This window comes from Symphalangus syndactylus, chromosome 12, assembly GCF_028878055.3.
Source record: "Symphalangus syndactylus isolate Jambi chromosome 12, NHGRI_mSymSyn1-v2.1_pri, whole genome shotgun sequence".
Classification (NCBI taxonomy): domain Eukaryota; kingdom Metazoa; phylum Chordata; class Mammalia; order Primates; family Hylobatidae; genus Symphalangus; species Symphalangus syndactylus.
This window is the reverse complement of record NC_072441.2, coordinates 75,682,690-75,705,602: the sequence shown is the minus strand read 5'-3', so window position 1 is coordinate 75,705,602 and position 22,913 is coordinate 75,682,690. Positions and strand designations below refer to the sequence as shown.

Below are 22,913 nucleotides of genomic sequence, written 5' to 3'. Positions count from 1 at the left end.
TAGGAAGACACCTGCTTTTCTTTGCAGAAGAGAAAGATGAATGGGACATCATGGAGGATCTTACAGGAGCCGTCTCTGATATACAGGAAGCCTGTAAACCATTTTCTATTCTTTCTCTTGGCCACAGACATTTCTTTAAACATGTGCTTACCTTCTGCTTCGAGGTCTCCTTGAGGACATTGTCTCAGAAATCTCTGTCACAATATTAGAACTGATCACTCATCCCTTTCCACTGTTAAATTTTCTCTACTAACTCACCTTAGGTGATATAAAGTCCCGGTCCACTCTCAGGAACAAGAGCTGAGCCAGTTAAGGGAGAAGTTACAGGAAGGGAGAGATGCCTCCCACTCATTGAATCAGCATCTCCAGGCCCTCCTCACTCCGGATGAGCCGGACAAGTCCCGGGGGCAGGACCCCGAAGAACAGCTGGCTGAGGGGTATAGGCTGGCACAGCACCTTGTCCAAAAGCTCAGCCAAGGTAAGGTGGCCATAGGCCCTGATGACCAAAAACCCCAGGCTTATGAGAGACTCCAGACCTCCATACTTTCACAATGACAGTTGTATCAGTGGTTTTTTTTCCACTAAACATATGTGGCCATGACATGACCAAGACTTCTTGGGTAAGAACAGAGAGGCAAACCCATGGGGTTGGAGGTCACAGTATTGCAAGTGTCCCTCCTTCCTTGATGGAAGGTGGTCCTTGGAGCAAGTGGCAGCATCTATCTAGTTTTAAAGACAGGAAGGAGGCTGTGACAGGAGGGCGCTTGTTAGAGTGAAAAGAACTCTGGACTAAGAATGAAAGTTCCCAGGCTGTCTCTTTGGCAATATTCTTTTTTTTTTTTTTTTGGATGTAACATAGTTTATTTATACATTTACCTACTGAAGGCCATCTTGGTTGCTTCCAAGCTTTGACTGTTAAGAATAAATAATGCTGTGACAAACATCTATGAGAAAACACCTTTTGTGTGGACATAAGTGTTCAAATTTTTGAGTAAATACCAAAGAATATGATTTCTAGATTGTATGATTAGGGTATGCTTAGTTTTGTAAGAAACTGCCAAAGCATATTCCAGAATGGCTGTACCATTTTGCATTCCCACCAGCAATGAATACAGTTCCTGTTGTTCCACATCTTTTAGCACTTGGTATTGTCAGTGTTTTGAGTTTTGGCAATTTTAATGGTATTAATTTTTTTTTTCCTTTTTTTATTTTATTTTTATTTTTATTATACTTTAGGTTTTAGGGTACATGTGCACAATGTGCAGGTTTGTTACGTATGTATCCATGTGCCATGTTGATTTCCTGCACCCATTAACTCGTCATTTAGCATTAGGTATATCTCCTAATGCTGTCCCTTCCCCCTCCCCCAACGCCACAGCAGTCCCCAGAGTGTGATGTTCCCCTTCCTGTGTCCATGAGTTCTCATTGTTCAATTCCCACCTATGAGTGAGAACATGCAGTGTTTGGTTTTTTGTCCTTGGGATAGTTTACTGAGAATGGTGTTTTCCAATTTCATCCATGTACCTACAAAGGACACGAACTCATCATTTTTTATGGCTGCATAGTATTCCATGGTGTATATGTGCCACATTTTCTTAATCCAGTCTATCGTTGTTGGACATTTGGGTTGTTTACAACTCTTTGCTATTGTGAATAGTGCTGCAATAAACATACATGTGCATGTGTCTTTATAGCAGCATGATTTATAATCCTTTGGGTATATACCCAGTAATGGGATGGCTGGGTCAAATGGTATTTCTAGTTCTAGATCCCTGAGGAATCGCCACACTGACTTCCACAATGGTTGAACTAGTTTACAGTCCCACCAACAGTGTAAAAGTGTTCCTATTTCTCCACATCCTCTCCAGCACCTGTTGTTTCCTGATTTTTTAATGATGGCCATTCTAACTGGTGTGAGATGGTATCTCACTGTGGTTTTGATTTGCATTTCTCTGATGGCCAGTGATGATGAGCATTTCTTCATGTGTTTTTTGGCTGCATAAATGTCTTCTTTTGAGAAGTGTCTGTTCATGTCCTTTGCCCACTTTTTGATGGGGTTGTTTGTTTTTTTCTTGTAAATTTGTTTGAATTCATTGTAGATTCTAGATGTTAGCCCTTTGTCAGATGAGTAGGTTGCAAAAATTTTCTCCCATTCTGTAGGTTGCCTGTTCACTCTGATGGTAGTTTCTTTTGCTGTGCAGAATCTCTTTAGTTTAATTAGATCCCATTTGTCAATTTTGGCTTTTGTTGCCATTGCTTTTGGTGTTTTAGACATGAAGTCCCTTCCCACGCCTATGTCCTGAATGGTATTGCCTAGGTGTTCTTCTAGGATTTTAATGGTTTTAGGTCTAACATTTAAGTCTTTAATCCACCTTCAATTAATTTTTGTATAAGGTGTAAGGAAGGGATCCGGTTTCAGCTTTCTACATAGGGCTAGCCAGTTTTCCCAGCACCATTTATTAAATAGGGAATCCTTTCCCCATTTCTTGTTTTTGTCAGGTTTGTCAACGATCAGATAGTTGTAGATATGCGGCATCATTTCTGAGGGCTCTGTTCTGTTCCATTGATCTATGTCTCTGTTGTGGTACCATTACCATGCTATTTTGGTTACTGTAGCCTTGTCGTATAGTTTGAAGTCAGGTAGTGTGATGCCTCCAGCTTTGTTCTTTTGGCTTAGGATTGACTTGGCGATGGGGGCTCTTTTTTGGTTCCATATGAACTTTAAAGTAGTTTTTTCCAATTCTGTGAAGAAAGTCATTGGTAGCTTACTGGGGATGGCACTGAATTTATAAATTACCTTGGGCGGTATGGCCATTTTCACGATATTGATTCTTCCAACCCATGAGCATGGAATGTTCTTCCATTTGTTTGTATCCTCTTTTATTTCATTGAGAAGTGGTTTGTAGTTCTCCTTGAAGAGGTCCTTCACATCCCTTGTAAGTTGGATTCCTAGGTATTTTATTCTCTTTGAAGCAATTGTGAATGGGAGTTCACTCATGATTTGGCTCTCTGTTTGTCTGTGATTGGTGTACAAGAATGCTTCTGATTTTTGTTCATTGATTTTGTATCCTGAGACTTTGCTGAAGTTGCTAATCAGCTTAAGGAGATTTTGGGCTGAGACAATGGGGTTTTCTATATATACAATCATGTCATCTGCAAACAGGGACAATTTGACTTCCTCTTTTCCTAATTGAATACCCTTTATTTCCTTCTCCTGCCTGATTGCTCTGGCCAGAACTTCCAGCACTATGTTGAATAGGAGCAGTGAGAGAGGGCATCCCTGTCTTGTGCCAGTTTTCAGAGGGAATGCTTCCAGTTTTTGCCCATTCGGCATGATATTGGCTGTGGGTTTGTCATAGATAGCTCTTATTATTTTGAGATACGTCCCATCAATACCTAATTTATTGAGAGTTTTTAGCATGAAGGGTTGTTGAATTTTGTCAAAGGCCTTTTCTGCATCTATTGAGATAATCATGTGGTTTTTGTCTTTGGTTCTGTTTATATGCTGGATTACATTTATTGATTTGCATATGTTGAACCAGCCTTGCATCCCAGGGATGAAGCCCACTTGATTATCATGGATAAGCTTTTTGATGTGCTGCTGGATTCGGTTTGCCAGTATTTTATTGAGGATTTTTGCATCAATGTTCATCAAGGATATTGGTCTGAAATTCTCTTTTTTGTTTATGTCTCTGCCAGGCTTTGGTATCAGGACGATGCTGGCTTCATAAAATGTGTTAGGGAGGGTTTCTTCTTTTTCTATCAATTGGAATAGTTTCAAAAGGAATGGTACCAGTTCCTCCTTGTACCTCTGGTAGAATTAGGCTGTGAATCCATCAGGTCCTGGACTTTTTTTGGTTGGTAAGCTATTGATTATTGCCACAATTTCAGAACCTGTTATTGGTCTATTCAGAGATTCAACTTCTTCCTGGTTTAGTCTTGGGAGGGTGTATTTGTCGAGGAATTTAACCATTTCTTCTAGATTTTCTAGTTTATTTGTGTAGAGGTGTTTGTAGTATTCTCTGATGGTAGATTGTATTTCTGTGGGATTGGTGGTGATATCCCCTTTATCATTTTTTATTGCATCTATTTCATTCTTCTCTCTTTTCTTCTTTATTAGTCCTGCTAGTGGTGTGTCGATTTTGTTGATCTTTACAAAAAACCACCTCCTGGATTCATTAATTTTTTGAAGAGTTTTTTGTGTCTCTATTTCCTTCAGTTCTGCTCTGATTTTAGTTATTTCTAGCCTTCTGCTAGCTTTTGAATGTGTTTGCTCTTGCTTTTCTAGTTATTTTAATTGTGATGTTAGGGTGTCAGTTTTGGATCTTTTCTGCTTTCTCTTGTGGGCATTTAGTGCTATAAATTTCCCTCTACACACTGCTTTGAACGTGTCCCAGAGATTCTGGTATGTTGTGTCTTTGTTCTCGTTGGTTTCAAAGAACATCCTTATTTCTGCCTTCATTTCATTATGTACCCAATAGTCATTCATGAGCAGGTTGTTCAGTTTCCATGTAGTTGAGCAGTTTTGCGTGAGTTTCTTAATCCTGAGTTCTAGTTTGATTGCACTGTGTTCTGAGAGACTGTTTGTTATAATTTCTGTTCTTTTACATTTGCTGAGGAGAGCTTTACTTCCAACTATGTGGTCAATTTTGGAATAGGTGTGGTGTGGTGCTGAAAAAAATGTATATTCTGTTGATTTGGGATGGAGCGTTCTGTAGATGTCTATTAGGTCCATTTTGTGCAGAGCTGAGTTCAATTCCTGGATATCCTTGTTAACTTTCTGTCTTGTTGATCTGTCTAATGTTGACAGTGGGGTGTTAAAATCTCCCATTATTATTGCGTGGGAGTTTAAGTCCCTTTGTAGGTCACTCAGGACTTGCTTAATGAATCTGGGTGCTCCTGTGTTGGGTGCATATATACTTAGGATAGTTAGCTCTTCTTGTTGAATTGATCCCTTTACCATTATGTAATGGCCTTCTTTGTCTCTTTTGATCTTTGTTGGTTTAAAGTCTATTTTATCCACCACTAGGATTGCAACCCCTGCCTTTTTTTGTTTTCCATTTACTTGATAGATCTTCCTCCATCCCTTTATTTTGAGTCTATGTGTGTCTCTGCACGTGAGATGGGTTTCCTGAATACAGCACACTGATGGGTCCTGACTCCTTATCCAGTTTGCCAGTCTGTGTCTTTTAATTGGAGCACTTAGCCCATTTACACTTAGCATTAATATTGTTATGTGTGAATCTGATCCTGTCATTGTGATGTTAGTTGGTTATTTTGCTCGTTAGTTGATGCGGTTTCTTCCTAGCCTCGATGGTCTTTACAATTTGGCATGTTTTTGCAGTGGCTGCTACTGGTTGTTCCTTTTCATGTTTAGTGCTTCCTTCAGGAGCTCTTTTAGGGCTGGCCTGGTGGTGACAAAATCACTCAGCGTTTGCTTGTCTGTAAAGTATTTTATTTCTCTTTCACTTATGAAGCTTAGTTTGGCTGGATATGAAATTCTGGTTTGAAAATTCTTTTCTTTAAGAATGTTGAATATGGGCCCCCACTCTTTTCTGGCTTGTAGAGTTTCTGCCGAGGGATCTGCTGTTAGTCTGATGGGCTTCCCTTTGTGAGTAACCCGACCTTTCTCTCTGGCTGCCCTTAACATTTTTTCCTTCATTTCAACTTTGGTGAATCTGACAATTATGTGTCTTGGAGTTGCTCTTCTCAAGGAGTATCTTTGTGGTGTTCTGTGTATTTGCTGAATCTGAATGTTGGCCTGCCTTGTTAGATTGGTGAATATCTTGCAGAGTGTTTTCCAACTTGGTTCCATTCTCCCCGTCATTTTCAGGTACACCAATCAGACGTAAGTTTGGTCTTTTCACATAGTCCCAAATTTCTTGGAGGCTTTGTTCATTTCTTTTTATTCTTTTTTCTCTAAATTTCCCTTCTCAATTCATTTCATTCATTTCATCTTCCGTCAGCGATACCCTTTCTTCTGGTTGATCGCATCTGCTACTGAGGCTTCTGCAATCTTCATGTAGTTCTTGAAACTTGGCTTTCAGCTCCATCAGCTCCTTTAAGCCCTTCTCTCCATTGGTTATTCTAGTTATCCATTCTCCTAATTTTTTTTCAAAGTTTTTAACTTCTTTGCTATTGTTTTGAATTTATTCCCGTAGCTCAGAGTAGTTTGATCGTCTGAAGCCTTCTTCTCTCAACTCGTCAAAGTCATCCTCCATCCAGCTTTGTTCCATTGCTGGTGAGGAACTGCTTTCCTTTGGAGGAGGAGAGGTGCTCTGCTTTTTAGAGTTTCCAGTTTTTCTGCTCTGTTTTTTCCCCATCTTTGTGGTTTTATCTACTTTTTGTCTTTGATGATGGTGATGTACAGATGGGTTTTTGGTGTGGATGTCCTTTCTGTTTGTTAGTTTTCCTTCTACCAGACAGGACGCTCAGTTGCAGGTATGTTGGAGTTTACTAGAGTTCCACTCCAGACCCTGTTTGGCTGGGTGTCAGCAGCGGTGGCTGCAGAACAGCGGATTTTCATGAGACCACAAATTCAGCTGTCTGATAGTTCCTCTGGAAGTTTTGTCTCAGAGGAGTACCTGGCCGAGTGAGGTGTCAGTCTGTCCCTACTGGGGGGGTGCCTCCCAGTTAGGCTGCTCAGTGGTGAGGGACCCACTTTAGGAGACAGTCTGTCCATTCTCAGATCTCCAGCTGCATAATGGGAGAACAATTACTCTCTTCAAAGCTCAAACAGAAGTGCATAAATCACCTGTCTTCTGTGTCGCTCAGGCTGGGAGCTTTAGACCAGAGCTGTTCCTATTCGGCCATCTTGGCTCCACCCCAATGGTATTAATTTAATATCATTAAATGGTACTTAGTGGGTATTCGCATCTTATTGTTTCCTAGTTGCATTTGACTTTCTGTCCTCTAATTGGAAAGTGTCTGTTATCTTTGGCAATATTCTTAATAACTGTCAGTGAGTGAGTGATTTATCCTGCCTGAGTTTCTCTCTCTCTCCATCTGCAAAGGCAGGAAAATTGTCTTTTGCAAGGGTCTGAAGCATCCAAATGTGGGAACACTTACGACTGCTTTCCAAAATGAGATGAAGCCCCTTGCCATGTGGTGTTGGAGAAGGCACTTGATGTGGGGGCTTTTGGTGATAGGAAGTGCTTCAGACTGGAGCACTCCCCATGGAAAGAATGTCCCTGATAACACAGCAGAAGCCACATGGAGGGCCTGTGAAGTCTCCTGATGAATCTCTATTCATCAGGAGTTTGTGAATGAATCTCTATTCATCGGGACTGTGGGATAAGTTTGTCCTCTCCTAAGAGAAAGAATTAGGTTCGTAATGCGAACTGTGACAGGACACCAAGCCTCTGCCTGGGACTCACATCTGTGGTCGGATGTGGGAGACAGTTGCCAAAGTCCAGAGAGAGGCTGCACAAGCCTCCAGTGATATGGGGAGCAAAAGGTCTTTTCAATATTTGGCCATATCTTGATGGTGGCTCCCCAGATCAGAAATGCATTGCCTGATGGATCAGGAAACCATGCCAGGGCATTTTATTAAAGACAAAACATGAGCGCTTTCAGTTGAATAGTGACCCATGCCTAGATGTTCATGTCTCTGTGTACATTGGGCTGACTGTCCTTGCAGAGTGTGAAGTGGGAAATATCTGAACGAACACTTCTGTATTTACAGAAAATGACGAAGATGAGGATGAAGATGTTAAAGTTGAGGAGGCTGAGAAAGTACAAGAATTATGTGCCCCCAGGTAACACTGAATAATCAGGAGCCAGTAATTTGTGGTAACATGAAAATATCTAGGAGGCACACCATCTCTGGCATCTACAGTGGGAAAAAAGCCTGCATTCCCTTGGCCACAGTATGTGAAATTCAACCCAGCTTAGACACAGGATGTGGCAGCTGTCATGATTCTCTATGTGTGATGAGTGTCATGTCTGTGCTTTACAGGCATAGCTGAGTCTTCATCCTCCTCAGCTCCTATCTGGTCAGTGCAATGAGCACCAGTTGCTTTCTTCCTCTCTGGCTCCCATGGCAGCCATGCTCTGTTGCAGAGAGAAGAGGATTGCATGTTCCCTCTTAAAGGGAACCTCCTGTTTGCTTTCTGGGACCACTCTCTTAATGCCTCCTGTAAAAACCAGCTAGAATCCCCTGGGGTCCAATCCCTCTGTGTTTAATCTTCTGTCATCTCTATCCCACCTGGCTCATCAGGGAGGTGCAGAAGGCTGAAGAAAGGGAAGTCCCTGAGGACTCACTGGAGGAATGTGTCATCACTTGTTCAAATAGCCACAGCCCTTGTGACTCCAACCAACCTCATAGGAACACCAAAATCACTTTTGAGGAAGATAAAGTCGACCCAACTCTCATTGACTCATACTGTCATGATGAATGGGACGATGCTATACACATTCTCCCAGGTAGCCTCTATTTTCCTTGTGTCTCATACCTCTGTCTAGGCTGAGGAAGATAAACTCTGAAGACAGGCTCTATACACACAAATTGGTTTGAATAAAAAACTATGATTGGATTCTAAACACAGATATCAGGGAGATTTGTGTCCTTCTCAGCTCATGTCATGCCTTTGTCTGCCAGTCCCCAGTATCAAGTTACTGGACCCCAAGCAAGTGTGACAATCTCATAGTCACCTGAGTGCAGGAGGTGCAGGAAGTATCTCTCAGGCCTCCTAGCTTTGATTGAGTATCTCTTGTCACCTGTGATTAAGTCATCTGTCCCTAAACAATGTCCATGGAGTTTCTATGCCTTTTTAAGGAAGCTGGAAGCTTTTCCTGTGTATTTGGAAATGTTGTTCCCCAGGCTTCACTGCTCTCAGCTTTAATCTTGATCTCCTTTAAGTCAGCTTACTTAGCTACTTAGCTGCACAGTTCCCTTGAAATCAGGATGGAAACTTTCTTCTTTACTTTGCTGATATATTTCCAAAAAGCAAGGCTGGACCCTTGTTCTCCACCCCATCAATGCGATGGCTGATCCAATGTTTATTTGTAGCGTCATAGATTCCGTTTTTTTTTTTTTTTCAATGGAGTCTTGCTCTGTCACCCAGGCTGGAGTGCAGTGGCACCATCTTGGCTTGGTGCAACCTCTGCCTCCCAGACTCAAGTGATTCTCCTGCCTCAGCCTCTGAGTAGATGGGACCACAGGTGCACAACACCACATCTGGCTAATTTTTGTATTTTTAGTAGAGATGGGTTTTCCCCATATTGGCCAGGCTGATCTTGAACTCCTGACCTCAAATGATTCACCTGCCTTGGCCTCCCAAATCACAGATTCTTTTTAAAACAAGAGCTATTAGAATTTTCGTGTCAGTCGAGTTTCATGTATAGATGCCTCTAAACATTTAATGTCCATGTTACCTGGGGATATAAGTCAGTATTGCGGCAACACTCCTAGAAAATTGCTTGACCAATTTTTGGAGATTTTCTGGGGAAAAATTTTGTTTAACTTTGCATAGACTCAGGCAGGGAATGTGGATTATGGTCTATCCATAGAGGGAGATTTTGGCCTGTGGGTCTGGAAAGCAGGGTCATCTACTTCTCATCAGACTTAATCTAGGGCACCCTAGAATATTCCTGTCAGAACTCATTTTCTTGCACTGAGAATAGTTATGTCCTTGTGTTATGACTAGACACTGATTTGGTCATATGTGAAGTGTGAATTGCTTAATGTGACCTGCTTTTCTGAATTTATTTACAGAAAATGAAAGCAATGATGAAGAAGAGAAGGAAAAAGGCCATTGTCTCCCAGGTAATGCTGTGGAATTGTGGGCTGTTAATTCAATAGTGACAACAGGAGATTGTAGATTTAGGGAAGAATGGGAATTGATGAATAGAACTATTTCTTCTGTTCACACAGCTACAAATTGTCCTTATTAACAATGTAGTGCGTTATTTGTGGCACTTGGGTTGGTTTTAATGTCGTTGTCCTGTCAAGATAGGAACTTGCAATCAGATGAGCCAGGTGAACTAGCCAAACAGCGATTTCTTGTTGATCTTTTCACAAAACCAGCTCCTGGATTCATTGATATTTTTGAAGGGGTTTTTGTGTCTCTGTCTCCTGCAGTTCTGCTCTGATCTTAGTTATTTCTTGTCTTCTGCTAGCTTTTGAATTTGTTTGCTCTTGTTTCTCTAGTTCTTTTAATTGTGATGTTAGTGTGTCAATTTTAGATCTTTCCTGCTTTCTTTTGTGGGTATTTAGTGTGATAAATTTCTCTCTACACACTGCTTTAAATGTGTCCCAGAGATTCTGGTACATTGTGTCTTTCTTCTTATTGGTTTCAAAGAACATCTTTCTTTCTGCCTTCATTTCGTTATTTACCCAGTAGTCATTCAGGAGCAGGTTGTTCAGTTTCCATGTAGTTGTGTGGTTTTGAGTGAGTTTCTTAATCCTGAGTTCTAATTTGATTGCACTGTGGTCTGAGAGATAGTTTGTTTCTGTCTTTTATATTTGCTAAGGAGTGCTTTACTTCCAACTATGTGGTCAATTTTGGAATAAGTGTGATGTGGTGCTGAGAAGGATGTATATTCTATTGATTTGGGGTGGAGAGTTCTGTAGGTGTCTATTAGATCTGCTTGGTGCAGAGCTGAGTTCAAGTCCTGGATATCCTTGTTAAGCTTCTGTCTCATTGATCTGTCTAATATTGACAGTGGGGTGTTAAAGTAGCCCATTATGATTGTGTGGGGGTCTAAGTCTCTTTTTAGGTCACTAAGAACTTGCTTTATTAATCTAGGTGCTCCAGTATTGGGTGCATATATATTTAGGATAGTTAGCTCTTCTTGTTGACTTGATCTCTTTACGATTATATAATGGCCTTCTTTGTCTCTCTTGATCTTTGTTGGTTTAAAGTCTGTTTTATCAGAGACTAGGATTGCAATCCCTGCTTTTTTTTTTTTTTTTTTTTTTCTCTCTATTTGCCTGGTAGATCTTCCTCCATCCCTTTATTTTGAACCTTTGTGTGTCCTTGTACGTGATATGGGTCTCCTGAATACAGCACACTGCTCGGTCTTGACCTTTATCCAATTTGCCAGTCTGTGTGTTTTTAATTGGGGCATTTAGCCTATTTACATTTCAGATTAATATTGTTATGTGTGAATTTGATCCTGTTATTATGATGTTAGCTGGTTATTTCGCCTGTTAGTTGATGCACTTTCTTCCTAGCATTGATGGTCTTTACAATTTGGCATGTTTTTTCAGTGGCTGTTAACAGTTGTTCCTTTCCATGTGTAGTGCTCCCTTCAGGAGCTCTTTAAGGCAGGCCTGGTGGTGACAAAATCTCTCAGCATTTGCTTGTCTGTAAAGGATTTTATTTCTCCTTCACTTATGAAGCTTCGTTTGGCTGGATATGAAATTCTGGGTTGAAAATTCTTTTCTTTAAGAATGTTGAATATTGGCCCCCACTCTCTTCTGGCTTGTAGGGTTTCTGCTGAGAGATCTGCCATTAGTCTGATGGGCTTTCCTTGTGGATAACCTGACCTCTCTCTCTGGCTGCCCTTAACATTTTTTCCTTTGTTTCAACTTTGGTGAATCTGACAATCATGTGTCTTGGAGTTGCTTTTCTCGAGGAGTATCTTTGTGGTGTTCTCTGTATTTCCTGAATTTGAATGTTGATCTGCCTTGCTAGGTTTGGGAAGTTCTCCTGGATAATATCCTGAAGAGTGTTTTCCAGGTTGATTCCATTCTCCCTGTCACTCTCAGGTACAACAATCAAACGTAGATTTGGCCTTTTCACATAGTCCCATATTTCTTGGAGGCTTTGTTCATTTTTTTTACTCTTTTTTCTCTAAACTTCTCTTCTCACTTCATTAGATTAACTTGATTTTCAATCAGTGATGCCCTTTCTTCCACTTCATCGAATTGGCTACTGAAGCTTGTGCATGTGTCACGTTTTTCTCATGCCATGGTTTTCAGCTCCATCAGGTCATTTAAGGTCTTCTCTCACTGTTTATTCTAGTTAGCCATTCATCTCATCTTTTTTCAAGGTTTTTAGCTTCCTTGCGATGGGTTCACACATCCTCCTTTAGCTCAGAGAAGTTTGTTATTACTGACTTTCTGAAGCCTACTTCTGTCAACTCGCCAAATTCATTCTCCATCCTACTTTATTCCATTGCTGGCAAGGAGCTGCGATCCTTTGGAGGAGAAGGGGTGCTCTGGTTTTTAGAATTTTCAGATTTTCTCCTCTGGTTTCTCCCCATCTTTGTCATTTTATCTACCTTTGGTCTTTGACGATGGTGACCTGCAGATGGGGTTTTGGTGTGGATGTTCTTTTTGTTGATGTTGATACTATTCCTTTCTGTTTGTTAGTTTTCCTTCTAACAGTCAGGTCCCTCAGCTGCAGGTCTGTTGGAGTTTGCTGGAAGTTCACTCCAGACCTTCAAACAGGGATTTCTTGGTGTTGCCTGTTCTCTCCCATGTGTTTCAATCCAGGGAGAGATGTATATATGCTTTCTGACCATTTTTTGTTTGTATGTTTGCTAGTATCTGTGCAAGAAAAGAAATGGAAAAAATAAACATAATATATAAAAATATTGGAAAAATGGGACCCTTAATACAAAAGATCTGTGTCTGCACTGCTTCAAGAACTCTATTCACTTGAATGCTGCATGTAAAATTCAACCCAATTTATGCAACGTAGTTGAAGCCCCGTGTTAGTTCTCTGTGCTGCAAGTCATGATGGTAGTTTACAGGGACAGTCTGAGTGCCCTGCCTTGGCTCATCTGTGGCAAATGTACTGAGCACATGCTGCCCATTTTTGCCCTCTCCCCAGAGCAGTCACCCTCCACCCTGCATTTAGAAGGATAGTTTTATTTCTCTTGAAGGAAAAATGCCTTTGGTTTCTGTGGACACTCCATTCTCTCTCCCATCAGAACATCTGGGATGTTTTGTTGTCTAATCTCTGTTGGTTAAAACTTCTGTCATCCCTGTCCTGCCTGGCTCATCAGGAATCTGCAGGAGTCTGAAGAGGAGGAAGACCCTCAGGAGTCCTGGGATGAAGGTTATTCAACTGTCTCAATTCCTCCTGACATGTTGGCCTCGTACCAGTCTTAGAGGAGCACCTTTCACTCATTAGAGGAACAGCAAGTTGGCTTGGCTCTTGACATCGGCAGTAAGTACTCCATTGTGAAGGTACAGTAAGTACTCCAGTTCATGTCCCAGGTAGACCCCATAATCTTTGGGCCTTGCACCCCTGGTTGGGCTGAGAGTTGCCATCACTGTGGGCTGAACCTATATATCAATGTAAATTTCAATCACTCTGGAGTCGAGTCTGAAGCACAGGCATGGGGTGGGTCAGTGAGCTTTGCTCTCTTCCTAGTTGCAGGCCATGCCTGTGCCAACCTGAACCAACTGTCAGGACATTGAACTCAAGGCAGGTGTGGCAAACTCACACCAAGCTCTGCAGCACATGCCTAGGAGTTGTCTGTCAGATCAGCTCATCTGAATTACATGTCTCTTGCCAGCTACAAAGTTCCTTAGGAGTTTTGTTCCTAAAACATGTCTGTGTGGCTCTTTACCTGCCCAAGGCCAATGTCACCCTTGTCTACCTGTCAGTGGAAGATGTGACCCACGTTTCACTGAATTTATCCCCATTTTCTGTGTCTTCTAAGTTGGCTTGATTTAGCTCATCTGTCCATCATCTTGCTAGTATGTTTTCTAGGTAAGTGGCTAACTTTACACCCACAAAAGCCATAATAGCTGATGCTTCTGTGTAGAACCAAGTCTCATTTTGACTCAAGAGCTGGTACATTGCACCCCTCCATCAAATCTCAGTGTCCTCAATCTCATAAACTATCAAATCCTGGGTATTTGATGACAGAAGACTGAATATTGCAGTATCTCTCCTACAAGGTGTTAAAACTACTTGCCTACAATCTATTGGGAAAAACATTGCTCATCTGCGTACACAAACCTAGGACAGAGTACATTGGGAAGATAACATTCCAAAACAGGGGAATTTTGCCCAAGGCTCTTGAAATGAACCAAGTCAGTTCTCTCAAGTCTTGACCTCAGGCCTCCTGGTATACTTCTCTCAAAGTCTTCTGTTCTCACACTGAGAAGACTGATGTCCCTGTGCTAGAATTGGACAGAGGAACGTTTCTGTGTGCAATGAAGAACTGCTTAAGGTAAGAGGCCCCATCTGAATTTATTTTCAGGACATCGATGTGATCAAGTGAAAAAGGAGGACCAAGAGGCATCAGATCCCAGGTGAGTCTGAGAAATTGTGGACAGTTAATTTGATGTTGACACCGGGAGACGCCAAGTCCAAGAAAAACAATACATGCTGAAAATAATGATTTCATCTTGTCAGAGAAATCTGAATTATGCCTACTAACATTGCTTTTGGTTCTCATTACAATAAATGTTTAGCTTTCCATTTCTTCCTACCATTATCATTTACTAACCTAGTGAATGTTGACCATACCTCAAAAGCTGTATTCTCATGGTGACTGCAGGGAAACTTGAGCATATTTTGTGCAAAGTTATTAAGCCCAGTCTTTTCATAATCACTGTTTGCTGTGTGTCCTGAGGGCAAAAACACAGAGTGTCCTTTGATTCCCTCATCAGTGTGTCACCTGGCCAATTCACTGAACTCACTATCTCCCTCTGTGTGTGTGTGTGTGTGTGTGTGTGTGTCTTTCTCTTTTATCCTTTTATACCTGACCCTGGTTGATCCCAATATAAAGGCAATAATTTGTTACCTTATTAATGGATCTGTTCTTTTTCTTTTAAAACACTTCCTTATTTTACCCATGAAATCTAGCTCTGGCTGTGTGGTTTCTGATTTCCACTGGCTTATTCTTTACTTTTTCCTACATTTCCAGGCTCAGCAGGGAGCTGCTGGACAAGAAAGAGCCTGAAGTCTTGCAGGACTCAATGGATAGATATTATTCGACTCCTTCAGTTATCTTGAACTGTCTGACTCATGCCAACCCTATAGAAGTCCCTTTTACTCATTGGAGGAACAGCACCTTGGCTTGGCTCTTGACATGGACAGTGAGTACCATACTATGAAGGTGATAAGACTCTACCTGGTCTTCCAGATAAAGGTGATATTCCTGTTCCAAGTGGCCCTTATTGGCCCAAGAGATGTCATTGCCACAGGCAGGACCTATGGGCACATATAGGTTGTAATGAAACTGTAGTTTCAGTTGGAAGCCCAGACATGAAATGGGTCAGTGAGCATGGCTCTATTCCTAGTCTCCAGCCATGCCTGTGGCAACCTGAGCCCACTGTCAGCACCTTGAACCCAGGCAGATGTAAAAAATCCACAGAACTATGATTTGGACTCAAGGGTTTGTAGATTTTCTCCTTCATTCTAATTTCAGTGCCTTGCAACCATGAACGAGCTGGGCATTTGATGAGACAGGGTTGAATACTGCAGTTTTCCTCCTAGAAATCATCAGGGGCATTTTCTTTGAATTGATGGGAACAATAAGGCATAACTGTTTGCACAAACTTGCGATAAATGATTTTGGGATAACGAACTACCAGATTAGGTGTATTTCACCCTTGGTTCTGAGATGCAAACCAAAGAATCTCTATCATGATGAGCTTTCAGGCCTCCTGAAGTATGTCTCTCCCATTATCCTGTTCTCATGCAGAGGAGCCTGAGGTCCCTGTGTGGGGATTAGACAGTGGACAGTTATGGGTGTAGGAGAATTGGCTTATTTTTTCTGTCCCTGTCTAATTTTTTAATTTTATTATTATTATACTTTAAGTTTTAGGGTACATGTGCACAATATGCAGGTTTGTTACATATGTATACATGTGCCATGTTGGTGTGCTGCACCCATTAACTCGTCATTTAGCATTAGGTGTATCTCCTAATGCTATCCCTCCCCCCTCCCCCCAACCCACAACAGTCCCCGGTGTGTGATGTTCCTCTTCCTGTGTCCACATGTTCTCATTGTTCAATTCCCACCTATGAATGAGAACATGCAGTGTTTGGTTTTTCATCCTTGCGATAGTTTGCTGAGAATGATGGTTTCCAGATTCATCCATGTCCCTACAAAGGACATTAGCTCATCCTTTTTTATGGCTGCATAGTATTCCATGGTGTATATGTGCCACATTTTCTTAATCCAGTCTACCGTTGTTGGACATTTAGGTTGGTTCCAAGTCTTTGCCATTGTGAATAGTGCCACTATAAACATATGTGTGCATGTGTCTTTATAGCAGCATGATTTACAATCATTTGGGTGTATACTCAGCAATGGGATGGCTGGGTCAAATGGTATTTCTAGTTCTAGATCCCTGAGGATTCGCCACACTGACTTCCACAATGGTTGAACTAGTTTACAGTCCCACCAACAGTGTAAAAGTGTTCCTATTTCTCTACATCCTCTCCAGAACCTGTTGTTTCCTGACTTTTCAATGATGGCCATTCTAACTGGTGTGAGATGGTATCTCATTGTGGTTATGATTTGCATTTCTCTGATGGCCAGTGATGATGAGCATTTTTTCATGTGTTTTTTGGCTGCATAAATGTCTTCTTTTGAGAAGTGTCTGTTCATATCCTTTGCCCACTTCTTGATGGGGTTGTTTGTTTTTTTCTTGTAAATTTGTTTGAGTTCATTGTAGATTCTAGATATTAGCCGTTTGTCAGATAAGTAGATTGCAAAATTTTTCTCACATTCTGTAGGTTGCCTGTTCACTCTGATGGTAGTTTCTTTTCCTGTGCAGAAGATCTTGAGTTTAATTAGATCCCATTTGTCTATTTTGGCTTTTGCTGCCATTGCTTTTTGTGTTTTAGACATGAAGTCCTTGCCCATGCCTATGCCCTGAATGGTATTGCTTAGGTTTTCTTCTAAGGTTTTTATGGTTTTAGGTCTAACATGTAAGTCTTTAATCCATCTTGAATTAATTTTTGTATAGGGTGTAAGGAAGGGGTCAAGTTTCAGCTTTCTACTTATGGCTAGCCAGTTTTCCCAGCACCATTTATTAAATAGGGAATCTTTTCCCCATTGCTTGTTTTTGTAAGGTTTGTCAAAGATCAGATGGTTGTAGATATGTGGCATTATTTCTGAGGGCTCTGTTCTGTTCCATTGGTCTATATCTCTGTTTTGGTACCAGTATCATGCTGTTTTGGTTACTGTAGCCTTGTAGGATAGTTTGAAGTCAGGTAGTGTGATGCCTCCAGCTTTGTTCTTTTGGCTTAGGATTGACATTGCGATGCGGGCTCTTTTTTGGTTCCATATGAACTTTAAAGTAGTTTTTTCCAATTCTGTGAAGAAAGTCATTGGTAGCTTGATGGGGTTGGCATTGAATCTATAAATTACCTTGGGCAGTATGGCCATTTTCACGATATTGATTCTTCCAACCCATGAGCATCGGATGTTCTTCCATTTGTTTGTATCCTCTTTTATTTCATTGAGAAGTGGTTTGTAGTTCTCCTTGAAGAGGTCCTTCACATCCCTTGTAAGTTGGATTCCTAGGTATTTTATTCTCTTTGAAGCAATTGTGAATGGGAGTTCACTCATGATTTGGCTCTCTGTTTGTCTGTTATTGGTATATAAGAATGCTTGTGATTTTTGTACGTTGATTTTGTATCCTGAGACTTTGCTGAAGTTGCTTATCAGCTTGAGGAGATTTTGGGCTGAGACGATGGGGTTTTCTAGATATACAATCATGTCATCTGCACACAGGGACAATTTGACTTCCTCTTTTCCTAATCGAATACCCTTTATTTCCTTATCCTGCGTCATTGCCCTGGCCAGAACTTCCAACACTATGTTGAATAGGAGTGGTGAGACAGGGCATCCATGTCTTGTGCCAATTTTCAAAGGGAATGCTTCCAGTTTTTGCCCATTCAGTATGATACTGGCTGTTGGTTTGTCATAGATAGCTCTTATTATTTTGAGATATGTCCCATCGATACCTAATTTATTGAGAGTTTTCAGCATGAAGCATTGTTGAATTTTGCCAAAGGCCTTTTCTGCATCTACTGAGATAATCATGTGGTTTTTGTCTTTGATTCTGTTCATATGCTGGATTACATTTATTGATCTGCATATGTTGAACCAGCCTTGCATCCCAGGGATGAAGCCCACTTGATGGATAAGCTTTTTGATGTGCTGCTGGATTCGGTTTGCCAGTATTTTATTGAGGATATTTGCATCGATGTTCCTCAAGGATATTGGTCTAAAATTCTCTTTTTTGTTTATTTCTCTGCCCGGCTTTGTTATCAGGATGATGCTGGCCTCATAAAATGAGTTAGGGAGGATTCCCTCTTTTTCTATTGATTGGAATAGTTTCAGAAGGAATGGTACCAGCTCCTCTTTGTATCTCTGGTAGAATTCGGCTGTGAATCCATCTGGTGCTGGACTTTTTTTGGTTGGTAAGCTATTTATTATTGCCTCAATTTCAGAGCCTGTTATTGGTCTATTCAAAGATTCAACTTCTTCCTGGTTTAGTCCTGTTAGGATGTATGTGTCGAGGAATTTATCCATTTCTTCTAGATTTTCTAGTTTATTTGTGTAGAGGTGTTTACAGTATTCTCTGATGGTAGTTTGTATTTCTGTGGGATCAGTGGTCATATCTCCTTTATCATTTTTTATTATGTCTATTTGATTCTTCTCTCTTTTTTTCTTTATTAGTCTTGCTAGCAGTCTATCAATTTTGTTGACCTTTTCAAAAAACCGGCTCCTGGATTCATTAATTTTTTGAAGGGTTTTCTGTGTCTCTATTTCCTTCAGTTCTGCTCTGATCTTAGTTATTTCTTGCCTTCTGCTAGCTTTTGAATGTGTTTGCCCTTGCTTTTCTAGCTCTTTTAATTGTGATGTTAGGGTGTCAATTTTAGATCTTTCCTGCTTTCTCTTGTGGGCATTTAGTGCTGTAAATTTCCCTCTACACACTGCTCTGAATGTGTCCCAGAGATTCTGGTATATTGTGTCTTTGTTCTCATTGGTTTCAAAGAACATCTTTATTTCTGCCTTCATTTCATTATGTACCCAGTAGTCATTCAGGAGCAGGTTGTTCAGTTTCCATGTAGTTGAGCGGTTTTGAGTGAGTTTCTTAATCCTGAGTCCTAGTTTGATTGCACTGTGGTCTGAGAGACAGTTTGTTATAATTTCTGTTCTTTTACATTTGCTGAGGAGTGCTTTACTTCCAACTATGTGGTCAATTTTGGAATAGGTGTGGTGTGATTCTGAGAAGAATGTATATTCTGTTAACTTGGGGTGGAGAGTTCTGTAGATGTCTATTAGGTCTGCTTGGTGCAGAGCTGAATTCAATTCCTGGGTATCCTTCTTAGCTTTCTGACTCGTTGATCTGTCTAATGTTGACAGTAGGGTGTTAAGGTCTCCCATTATTATTGTGTGGGCATCTAAGTCTCTTTGTAAGTCACTAAGGACTTGCTTTATATATCTGGGTGCTCCTGTATTGGGTGCATATATATTTAGGATGGTTAGCTCTTCTTGTTGAATTGATCTCTTTACCATTATGTAATGGCCTTCTTTGTCTCTTTTGATCTTTGTTGGTTTAAAGTCTATTTTATCAGAGACGAGGATTGCAACCCCTGCCTTTTTTTGTTTTCTATTTGCTTGGTAGATCTTCCTCCATCCCTTTATTTTGAGCCTATGTGTGTCTCTGCATGTGAGATGGGTTTCCTGAATACAGCACACTGATAGGTCTTGAATCCTTATCCAATTTGCCAGTCTGTGTCTTTTAATTGGAGCATTTAGCCCATTTACATTTAAAGTTAATATTGTTATGTGTGAATTTGATCCTGTCATTATGATGTTAGTTGGTTATTTTGCTCGTTAGTTGATGCAGTTTCTTCCTAGCCTCGAAGGTCTTTACCATTTGGCATGTTTTTGAAGTGGTTGGTACCAGTTGTTCCTTTCCATGTTTAGTGCTTCCTTCAGGAGCTCTTTTAGGGCTGGCCTGGTGGTGACAAAATCTCTCAGCATTTGCTTGTCTGTAAAGTATTTTATTTCTCCTTCACTTATGAAGCTTAGTTTGGCTGGATATGAAATTCTGGGTTGAAAATTCTTTTCTTTAAGAATGTTGAATATTGGTCCCCACTCTCTTCTGGCTCGTAGAGTTTCTGCTGAGAGATCAGCTGTTAGTCTGATGGGCTTCCCTTTGTGGTTAACCTGACATTTCTCTCTGGCTGCCCTTAACATTTTTTCCTTCATTTCAACTTTGGTGAACCTGACAATTATGTGTCTTGGAGTTGCTCTTCTTGAGGAGTATCTTTGTGGCGTTCTCTGTATTTCCTGAATCTGAATGTTGGCCTGCCTTGCTAGGTTTGCGAAGTTCTCCTGGATAATATCCTGCAGAGAATTTTCCAATTTGGTTCCATTCTCCCCATCACTTTCAGGTACACCAATCAGATGTAGATTTGGTCTTTTCACTAAGTCCCATATTTCTTGGAGGTTTGTTCATTTGTTTTTATTCTTTTTTCTCTAAACTTCTCTTCTCACTTCATTTCATTCGTTTCATCTTCCATTGCTGACACCCTTTCTTCCAGTTGATTGCATTGGCTACTGAGGCTTCTGCATTCGTCACGTAGCTCTTGTGCCTTGGTTTTCAGCTCCATCAGATCCTTTAAGGACTTCTCTGCATTGGTTATTCTAGGTATCCATTCGTCTAATTTTTTTTCAAAGCTTTTAACTTCTTTGCCATTGGTTTGAATTTCCTCCTGTAGCTCAGAGAAGTTTGATTGTCTGAAACCTTCTTCTCTCAACTCGTCAAGGTCATTCTCCATCCAGCTTTGTTCTGTTGCTGGTGAGGAGCTGCATTCCTTTGGAGGAGGAGAGGCACTCTGATTTTTAGAGTTTCCAGTTTTTCTGCTCTGTTTTTTTCCCATCTTTGTGGTTTTATCTACCTTTGGTCTTTGATGATGGTGACGTACAGATGGGTTTTTGGTGTGAATGTTCTTTCTGTTTGTTAGTTTTTCTTCTAACAGACAGGACCCTAAGCTCCAGGTCTGTTGGAGTTTGCTAGATTTCCACTCCAGACCCTGTTTGCCTGGGTATCAGCAGTGATGGCTGCAGAACAGTGGATTTTGGTGAACCACAAATGCTGCTGCCTGATCGTTCCTCTGGAAGGTTTGTCTCAGAGGAGTACCTGGCCATGTGAAGTGTCAGTCCGTCCCTACTGGGGGATGCCTCCCTGTTAGGCTTCTTGGGGGTCAGGGACCCACTTGAGGAGGCAGTCTGCCCATTCTCAGATCTCAAGCTGCATGCTGGGAGAATGTCTACTCTCTTCAAAACTGTCAGAAAGGGACATTTAAGTCTGCAGAGGTTACTGATGTATTTTTGTTTCTCTGTGCCCTGCCCCCAGAGGTGGAGCCTACAGAGGCAAGCAGGCTTCCTTGAGCTGTGGTGGGCTCCACCCAGTTCAAGCTTCCGGGCCACTTTGTTTACATAATCAAACAACTAACTCAGCAATGGCGGGTGCCCCTCCCCCAGGCTTGCTGCTGCCTTGCAGTTTGATCTCAGACTGCTGTGCTAGCAATGAGTGAGACTCTGTGGGCATAGGACCCTCTGAGCCAGGTGCAGGATATAATCTCCTGGTGCGCCATTTTTTAAGCCAGTTGGAAAAGCGCAGTATTAGGATGGGAGTGACCCGATTTTCCAGGTGCTGTCTGTCACCCCTTTCTTTGACTAGGAAAGGGAATTCCCTGACCCCTTGTGCTTCCCAGGTGAGGTGATGCCTCGCCCATCTTCTGCTCATGCATGGTGCGCTGCACCCACTCTCCTGCAGCTGCTGTCTGGCACTTCCCAGTGAGATGAACCCGGTAACTCAGTTGGAAATGCAGAAATCATCCGTCTTCTTCATTGCTCATGCTGGGAGCTGTAGACTAGAGCTGTTCCTATTTGGCTATCTTGGCTCCTCCCAGCGTCCTTGTCTCAATTTATTGCAGGAATTAAAAAGGACCAAGAAGAGGAAGAAGAGGAAGAAGACCAAGGCCCACCATGCCCTAGGTAACTTTGAGCAATTGTGAACAGCTACTTCTGTGTTGACACCTGGAGACTGTTGGTTCAGGGAAAGCAGAGTGGGCCAGCAATATAGTTTACATATTTCAACCAAGCCTGAATTATTCCTACTAACATTGCTGTTTGTTTTCATTGCAGTAGATATTTAGATTTCCATTTCTTCCTCCCCTTATCATTTACTAACCTTCTGTAGGTAGACCAGGCTTCAGAAGTTGTATTCTCATGGTGACTGCATGGAATCTTGAGCACATTTTATGGAAAATTATTGAGCACAGTCTTTTCATGATCACTGTATGCTGTGTGTCCTGACGGCACTAACTCAGAGTGTCCTGTTACTCCCTCATCAGTGTGTCACCTGGACAATTCACTGAGCTCTCTCTCTCTCTGTCTCTCTGTCTGTCTTTCTCCTTCATTCTTTTCCATTTGGCCCTGTTCTGCCCCAATATGAAGGCAATAATTTCTTACCTCATTAATGGATCTATCCTTTTCTTTTTTAACCACTTCCTTATGCTACTCATGAAATATAGTTGGGGCTCTGTTGTGTCTGATTTCCCCTGGTTTATTCTTTACTTTTTCTACTTTTCCAGGCTCAGCAGGGAGCTGCTGGAGGTAGTAGAGCCTGAAGTCTTGCAGGACTCACTGAATAGATGTTATTCAACTCCTTCCAGTTATCTTGAACTGCCTGACTCATGCCAGCCCTATGGAAGTTCCCTTTACTCATTGGAGGAACAACACTTTGGCTTTTCTCTTGACATGGATGGTGAGTATCTTTCTATGAAGGTGATAAGGATCCACTGAGTCTTCCTTGTAGAGATCATATTCCTGCTCCAAGTGGCCATTACTGAGCTGAGAGATGTCATTGCTGCAGTGAGGACCTATAGGCACATAGGTTGAATGAAACCCTGGTTCTACCTGGAAGCCCAGACATGGGATGGGTCAGTGAGCATGGCTCTCTT

At 41.4% G+C, this 22,913-nt stretch overlaps 1 pseudogene; it reads left to right on the top strand.

Annotated features, from left to right (window-relative positions):
• Positions 1-22,913, top strand: part of LOC134734237 (neuroblastoma breakpoint family member 11-like) — a 514,399-nt pseudogene that overhangs the window by 28,325 nt on the left and 463,161 nt on the right.